Genomic DNA, 668 nt, shown 5'->3' on the forward strand with positions numbered 1-668 from the left:
TAAAAATATATATATAAATAGAATAATGTATTACTAAATACTACTAAGAATTATACTATAATTCAATGAGCAATAAAATAAATAGAATAAATATTTAATAGCATAAATAGTGTAATTATTTGAATAATACCACATAAATTATGAATTACAGTACTTGTTTAGTATTATATTATTAAATAAATTAAATAAATAATTCAATATTATTTTTATAGTATTTCCTCAAAGATTATTACATGATACTAAATAATCTATAGTAGGAAATAATTAAAAACTAACCTTTACACAAAAGAATTATTTAATATTAATAATAGTACTATTAATTGTTGATGATAGTATAATAAAAATTTATAAAATATTTACACTACAAAATTATTTAAGAGCATAATTAAAAATTAAATTAGATAAATATTTTACAGTATATAGATAGTATAATTATTTTAGTAGTATTACTTGAACTAAGCATTATAATACTAAATAAGGTAAATTACATAAACCCTCATTAACTTTTAGCATTTTGCAGTAAATATACCTTATGAACTTTTGAAATCACACTAAATTCCTAATAACTTTTGTAAAAAACCCCCAATATCTTTTAGATTATTACACCAAACCCCCAATAACTTTCAAAATGCCTTTTTACGAATCTAATTTCTAGGGGTTATCTACAA

The sequence above is a fragment of the Asparagus officinalis genome, chromosome 7 (assembly GCF_001876935.1).
Source record: "Asparagus officinalis chromosome 7, Aspof.V1, whole genome shotgun sequence".
NCBI classification, from domain to species: Eukaryota; Viridiplantae; Streptophyta; class Magnoliopsida; order Asparagales; family Asparagaceae; genus Asparagus; species Asparagus officinalis.